The sequence below is a fragment of the Cydia pomonella genome, chromosome 11 (genome assembly GCF_033807575.1).
Source record: "Cydia pomonella isolate Wapato2018A chromosome 11, ilCydPomo1, whole genome shotgun sequence".
Lineage (NCBI taxonomy): Eukaryota > Metazoa > Arthropoda > Insecta > Lepidoptera > Tortricidae > Cydia > Cydia pomonella.
The window spans coordinates 14,187,187-14,194,911 of record NC_084713.1 but is presented as its reverse complement, the minus strand read 5'-3'; the positions used below and the strand labels follow the sequence as shown (position 1 = coordinate 14,194,911).

The window sequence follows — 7,725 nt, the reverse complement described above, 5'->3', positions numbered from 1 at the left end:
GAAGAGGTTTAAAAACCTTAAATCCAATTTCAAAATGCCATGCCATTAAATGCAAATATGCCTGGACTATTTTTTGAGTTACGGCGAAATACTTACTTGAGATTTTCTCGTTAAGCACGGCAATTTAAGACTGTACACGGCAACTCCAAAGTTCGACAGGAACAACAGTCATCAATCCACTTATCTAGGCGGTCCAGTCGCCCACTGCTGAGGCTCTATCGTGTACGCCACTTATCCCGGTCCTGGGCTAGTCTCATCCAGAAGTGGGACACTTTTTCGAATGTCATGTCGAACTAACGGATGCCAGGCCGTCCTATACCTCGCGTTATGTGGTCGAAATGCTTTTGGTTTCGTTGATGTATTTTAGTTACTTGTGCATTTAACTCGCTTGCGCTCGTTTTGCAATGTGAATGGCAATTGTTATGGCGCGACAGTGATGGTTTCAACCTTAATGCGTCTCTCAAGCGATCCCTCGTCGCCAATTATAGCTTAAACTTGAGCAGTTAATAATTATCGAAGTCCAGTTTTTCGATAACATCCAATTATACGGTGAGAAAATGCAAAAGTATTCCAAGTTTCCAAGTAAACAAATCCAAAATCGTTCAGTTGAAGGCAATGATTTACTCAGGCTCAGGATAGGTTATAGGCGTTCCAAAATTGTGACAAGTTGCCTTTAGTCGCATCAGGGCAAGCGAGAGATGTGCACGTCCTAACGAGCTTCCGTTCTCCGAAAGTGAAAGAGAATAAAAAGACAAGACAAAGATGAATGGAATGTAAAAACATATAAATATAAATATTATAGGACATTTTTACACAAACTGACTGTGTTCCACAGTAAGCTCAATAAGGCTTGTGTTGAGGTACTTAGATAACGATATATGTAATATATAAATATATTAAAAAAAATATCCATGACTCAGGAACAAGTATCCGTGCTCATCACACGAATAAATGCCCTTACCAGGATTTGAACCCGGGACCATCGGCTTCATAGACAGGATCACTACCCACTAGGCGAAACCGGTCGTCAAAAACATAATAAATGATAAAAACGGCCTAGTGCGAGGTCTCGCGCACGATGGGCTCCGTAGCATTACCTATATCTAAAGGGCAAAAAATCACGTTCGTTGTATGAGAGCTCCCTTATATATTTATTTTATTCCGTTTTTTAGTATTTGTTGTTAAAGCGGCAACAACAATATATCATCTTTGAAAATTTCGACTATCTAACTATCACGGTTCTTGAGATACAGCCTGGTGACGGACGGACAGACGGACGGACGGACAGCGGAGTCTTAGTAAAATACCCCCCGTGCTACCAGAACCTTAAAAATAGCAGATTTCTTCGTAGGGATACAAATAAATTTATAAGTATTTTTGTGCTCCTTATGTATGAGTATAACCTCTCTATAGTTATATAACATCATTGGTTGAAGGTAGTCATGAGGAGAGAATTATACAGTATTTTTTACACCCAGGGCAGATTTTCAGCAAAAGTCATAAAACAAAACAGCTACTCTTAGCAACTTACAACAGCAAAATAATAAAGCTACGATTTCCAAAATCCTCTTCGTCAGCGAATTTAAATATCTATACGATGCCTATAACAATACCGTAAAAGAAATTGTACGTTTTGTGGATGAGCAAAATTACATTGAGTTGCAATAATAATAATAGTTTTGCGATGTGCGCACAGAATTTAAACTCGTTTTGGCTCTCAGCACGCGTCTCCGAACTTTCGAACACTTACTCTTCAAAACTCATATCGAATATATTTATACATTTGCAAAAAACACTCTTATCGTATAGAGTATAGAGTTATTTTTTCAAATAACGTAACTGAAGCAGAAGAGATTGACAAACTAGATGGCATTTTTATTAAAGTGACGAGACACGAATAGCGCAAATCTCTTTCAAATGTTTGTGTCATTTGGTATGATGGTGGCTTGAAGGCTTTTTGAGTGCTTGTAATATCAAACTAGCTCTCATATTAAAACTAATCCCTTGTTGGAGATCATTTGTTTTACTATCGAATTACGTCTATAAAACTGAAGCACTAAGGTAATTACGTACCTAAACAATTGTTTTTAGGGTTCCGTACCCCAAAAGGAACAAAAACAGCAGTAATTTAAGCTAACAGGAGAAAATCGGCTACCTAATTTATTGATAATAGTTCTTTACGTATATACGATCAATCCAAAACGGTCAGTATGGAGAAGTCAGAAACTATGAGAGATAGCCACATCTGTTCTTAGGAAACATGGCTTCGATTTTAAATTTTTTAATAAAAATACGAAATGCAAATGCAATAATGCATTCGTTACCTAAAAGAATTAATCTTTGCAACCGGGTACATGATTACCATTTTGAACATTTATTGAAATAATGTAATTATCTTGTTGTCGCGTTTTTCTTTAAATCCTTGTGACTTAAGATTCGTATGATCAACAATAACAACGAAAAAACTCGCAGAATTTATACCTAACATTGTTTACATGACTTCGAGCAGGTTCGATTCCCGGTTATGTATGTTAGATAAAAAAAATGTCATTATTATTATCCAGCAGGAAGCCACTTCAGCTTTATCAACCTGCGCAAAAGCTAAAAGTCTCCAAGTCGAATGCTTGCAATATGGCTGTTAAAATATTTAATAGAGTCCCAGATGACCTCAAAACTCTACCGGTATGTCAATTTGAAAAAAAAATGTTTCAGTGGTTGCTTGGTAAATGTTATTACTGTTGATGAATTTTTAAATTGATATTTATTATGAATTGTTAATTAATTTTGCTAATCTTATACTGACTGAATTTTAATGTTTAATTTAACTCCTCATGTAAATAATTATGTAAATATTTCTACGCCGATGCATGCCGGCAGAATATGCTGATCTACCTTCTACTAACCAACAGTGTATGTACCATATTCTTGGAAATAAAGTATTTAATTGAATTGAATTGAATTAAATTTAAAATCGAAGCCATGTTTTCTAAGAACAGATATGGCTATCTCTCATAGTTTTTGACTTCTCCATACTGACCGTTTTGGATTGATCATCCTTGTATATTACAGAAAAACTTATAAGAAGGTAAAGGTTAGTCGTTCTTATGAAAAAAAAAAAACACTGGCACTCCGGGAGTGCCGACAGAAGTTAAAATTTGAATCCCATCTCAAAAAATGCCTCTAAGAACTTTTTACTTTAAAAAAAATGTGGTAGAACCAAAAATCTTATAAATGTTAAAAATGCGGCTGCAAACTGTTCATAATAATATCAGTACATTACGTAAAGATAACTCAAATGCAACGATGAAAACAGTATAAATGTATTCAAACGGAATGGAAACACATTTTGTTATTGTGAAATGCACGTCACACACAGACAGCAGAGCTCAATTAATTCCGATTTTTTGTCGCCACTGTTTGTCGAGATAAACGATTTGATTCCGGCTTAGCGGACGCAAGCGAGTCTGCTTAAACTGACTTTTATTAATGAGGTTGGTTTAAAATGCGAGTGAGGAAGAGTGCGATTAATACTCTCGGGACAATTGGATCCATTGCGCAGATTAACGGAGAGCTGTGTCCATTGTGTGCAGGCGCCTGGAGTGTGCTGGAATGTAACGTCTAGTAACTTAGTTTGTCGAGCTCGACATGCTTTTATTTTAAACATAATGAGATTGGCGTCTAGTTATTGAGGATGACTGTAGAGATGAATTATTAAATTTTAATACTGTCTTAATCCAGTACGTCTTAAGATATCGAAACACTACGTCTTTTAGCTATCGATATTCACAAAGATTCACTCTTATTTTTTCTGTTGATGTGATTTGACATTACTCATTGTGCATCTTGCTCGTACTTTGTAAGTATTCTGTGAGCACTGGATGTGATTTTTAAAGTTTAAATTCCAACCAGTTCCAGTGCGCTTTGCAAATTCAACTTTGCCTTAAACGCAGAGACGCACGATAAAGCAATGTACTTATATCTAATGGGATCCCAAGACTATCAACTGCGTTTATCAAGCCCGTAAGACTGACGATCGCGATTGACCGTTTACGCACCCGATTGAAGATATTGTCAAGCGCAGTAACTCGGAGGTGATTGACAAAAATGTTGATTTGCGCAACGGAATTATCGTTTCGCTTGTAATTGACAATCACTTCTTATTAATTCGTTTTTGTCTTTTTAATTTGATTAATATTAGTTAGTATTTCACGCTGATCATGTCGGGACCACTTAAAGCAGGTATTATGAGACAACAAGATTTTATTGAAATAAGTAAGTACCTGTTTTGACGACCGGATTGGTCTAGTGGGTAGTGACCCTGCCTATGAAGCCGATGGTCCCGGATTCGAATCCTGGTAAGGGCATTTATTTGTGTGATGAACACAGATATTTATATATAAGTATGTATTTATCTAAGTACGTGTGTATATCGTCGCCTAGTACTTAGGGCCGGTACAGAAAGACTGCAACTCGACTGCAACTTGTATGGGAACTGCACGTCGACGTTGCAGTTGGATTGCAGTCGGCATGCAGTTCCCATACAAGTTGCAGTCGAGTTGCACTCCGTCTGTACCGGCCCTTACTCATAGTACAAGATTTGCTTAGTTTGGGGCTAAGTTGATTTGTGTACGATTGTCCCCAAATATTTATTTATTTATTATTTATTTTTCAACATACTCCCAGATCACCTCTCCTCCTAAAGGAAAACACATATTCTTTGTAATAGTCCCCTTAGACTTGTGATATACATACATAGGTATAATCCAACGAGGCGTCGCCAGTCGTCGTGAGATGTGGGTGTTAGTTTGCACTTTTCCATTGCAATCCCATTTTCTGCGTTGTGTATGGAATCTTAAACGCGGTTGTTACAATCACGGCAGCACAGATAAGCTATAAATGTATTGAGATTGAGCGTCTATTAACGTCAATGTAATCTAACTAAAATAAACCGCTTACACGTGTCGAATTTTAATCATGAATTGCGTTTACCTTATTTTATTTAATCGTATGGCATTATACAGTAGGGAATAGATACAGAGAAATCATAAATCTAACTCCAGACAATTAATCCACTTGGGAGCTTTTAGTTTTATCAGGTCTGCCGGGAGGCTTCCGGTATATTGAGTAAGATGGACACTCTTGGAACATATTGCTCCTTGGCACCACAGTGTCAGGCAAGCAACTCTGCCAGCCACAACGATATTCGTATAGGGCACAGTGATATTGGACGGCGGTGCGCAATCTGTTTGCCTTATTGAAGGAACCAAACTCAAATTAGTCGAAACCATATTTGCCATATTAGCACTGAATAAATAATAGTACTATAAGTACTAGAAGATTTTCTCGCCTAATCTTGACGTATATTTATTAATGTAAATAAGTACTTTTTAAGTAGGTATGAATTGATTGAAAAATCGTCAATAGCGATGCTGCTGCACAGAGCACTGAGCGGACGGCCGTGCGTGCCCAGGTTCGTAGATATCACTGTTATTGAATTGTTATTTTTAGTTAATATTAATAAATTATGCATATTTAGAAGCAATGTTTATGTTAAATTGTAAAACGTTAGTACAGGTATTTTTGTGCCACTACATGCTTATAAATATTTGAAAAATCTTTAGTGTATGTATTTGTGTACATACTTTCACTTGGTAAAATAATTTTGAAATATATTAGTTGTGTGACTTGCTCAGATTAATATGACAGGTGATATGTGTTTATATTTTTGATGGGTTAATCTGTTCTGATACATATGTACTTCTCTATGCTCATTTTTTTTGAAGCCTTGGATTTGCTCATATATTTATGAACTTGACTGTACAGTATAAATTTAAGTACCTAAATCAATAAACGAAATACCTCATTGCGTGGATGTCATCAATATTACGAGTTTTTCACAACAAGATAAATTGTCCCCGTCCATATATGTATGTGGTAAGTATACATTTTCGGTGCTCTGGAGAATTATGACAATGCATAAGCAATATTTCAAAATATTTTGAATTCCTTTTTAAAAATATCTGGTCAAGTCAAACCAATGATGGCTAACGCATCATATCATCACGAGCTGTCAAACAGAGCGCAGCCTATTAGATACATATTTATATTATAGTAGATAGGTAGGTAGGTTGGTGTTGTAGGATGTAAGGTCTCGCGGCGTAGTATTTATTACCTCACCCTCTACGTAATCGTAATACGGTGCCTATGTGGGTAAAACAGACAGCCCCATGTGCAGAGCGTGCATGGAAGAAGAAGAAACAACAAAACATATTCTCCTAGACTGCAAACAGGTAGAAGTATACAGGAACAAATACCTAGGGACTCCGTGCACACTAAGAGAGGCAATTAGCAACCTGAAAACTTTGCTAGGCTTCGTGGAGGAGCTGGGGTGGTTAGAGTAGCGCTACCTCGTTTCACGAAAAATAGGCACAATGGTTGTCGATTTGCGGAAAATGCCCAGAAGCACTAACTAACTAACTACGGTGCCTGTGTGATTTGTGATCCTTGCTTTTCAGAGTAGCCATATTTTTGTAAACATATAGTACCTACACCTACATTTAATGTTCTAGCCAATAAAAATTAACTTTTCCTTTTGTATCTCTGCCGCAAGAGTTCTAAGATTTTCATCACCTTTGAAATAAAGAATTAAGCTCGGAATACAGTTTGGTGCCTACGCATACTTAACTTTTATCGCCACGTCTCGTTCCTAATAACCCTCCCCAAAACCTGCAATCAAAGTCAATAGACGAAAATTGCGCACAGAGGAATGGCAAAACCCATTTTCCCTTCTGACAAGAATTAGTTTTCAAGAAAAAACAATGTGCAGAACAAAGGTCTGCAATCACAATATCAACAATGAAATCACTTGATTAGAACCAACTTATTAAAGTTTGAAAGTTTTTCGTTTGGTAAACAGTTCGGTATCGTCACTATTAGATTAAAGAAAAGTTTGCAAAAATACATTCAAGATTATTGTGGGGATTATAGCTATGCATACCTATAATACGGACAAAGAAAACAAAACATATAATGCGATTAGGTAGTAGGAAGCGCTAAAGTAGAAGAATAAAATACAACATATTCATATACCTTAGAATTTTTTGTCAGTAATTATTCCCTTTGCTTGTCAGTTGGGTAAAAATTGCATGTTTCTAACCTACACGTTAATACTATTGACGTTAAAACCACGTGTTTGTCTTCGGTCGGTGATAAATTAGTTATTTGTGTCCCGAGGGAGGAAAAGTAGGAAATTGCATGCCGCGTGTAAAATTGTTACCCGAGCCCTACGTTGCCTCCCTTTATGCGCATACTATTTTTCCGCCCGGAGGGCAGAAATAGCTATTTGTTTTACAAGGGGGCAAAATTGTTGTTAAACCCCTTTAGACGCATAATGCCAAAAACGCAAAACGCCATTATCAAATATCAAATATCAAACATTTATTCAGCAAATAGGCCACAGGGGCACTTTTACATGTCCATTTTTACAAACAATAAAAATAAAAATAAAAACAATTATAAATATGGAATCGATGAAATAATAAATACTTTATTAGAGATGTATACTGTCTCTAAATGTCAAATTACACAAAAAAAATATGATAAAAAAAAACCATAAAATACAAAAATTTTTAGAGATGTATAAGTCTCTAAGTGTCAGAGATAAATTGTAAAAAAAAAGATATTAAATTATCCTTAGAGATGTAGAGGGTCGCCAAGGCTTGAATT

General features: G+C 36.3%; 1 protein-coding gene across 1 annotated transcript in view; it reads right to left on the bottom strand.

Annotated features, from left to right (window-relative positions):
- Positions 1 to 7,725, bottom strand: part of LOC133522938 (monocarboxylate transporter 10-like) — a 231,998-nt gene that overhangs the window by 115,771 nt on the left and 108,502 nt on the right. The gene's annotated exons all lie outside the window — the stretch shown is intronic.